The 309-nt window shown below is 76.7% G+C and overlaps 1 protein-coding gene across 1 annotated transcript in view; it reads right to left on the bottom strand.

Moving 5' to 3' along the window:
- The window catches only part of CLCF1 (cardiotrophin-like cytokine factor 1), a 9,960-nt gene that overhangs the window by 8,761 nt on the left and 890 nt on the right, over positions 1–309 (bottom strand). The window lies entirely within an intron of this gene.

The raw sequence follows: 309 nt of genomic DNA, 5'->3' as shown, positions 1-309 counted from the left end.
CCCCTCGCCTCCCGCCGCCCGGCCTCGGGCTTCCCCGGCCTCCCTCCCTCTTCCTCTCCCAGCCCCTCCTCCCATCCGCAGCCTCGCTCCCCGCCTCGGACTCTCTGGCCCCGACTTGTGCGCGGGGCTCTGGGGCTGGGGCTCCTGGGACCCGCCTCGCTGGGGCTCCAGGTTGCCGCCTCCCCAGGTCTGCTATCGTCCGGGCTCCCCGCTGCTCCCGGCCATCTCCTGGCCCCGCCGTGCGAACTCCAGGAATGCCGCGTCCCCGCCTGGCCCCTCTCGAGGGCGCCCAGCCGTGCCTCCCCCGGC

The sequence above is a fragment of the Colobus angolensis genome, unplaced genomic scaffold (genome assembly GCF_000951035.1).
Source record: "Colobus angolensis palliatus isolate OR3802 unplaced genomic scaffold, Cang.pa_1.0 Scaffold21, whole genome shotgun sequence".
In the NCBI taxonomy this organism is placed as follows: Eukaryota; Metazoa; Chordata; class Mammalia; order Primates; family Cercopithecidae; genus Colobus; species Colobus angolensis.
Note: the sequence above shows the minus strand (reverse complement) of the source record. Positions and strands in the feature narration are given on the sequence as shown.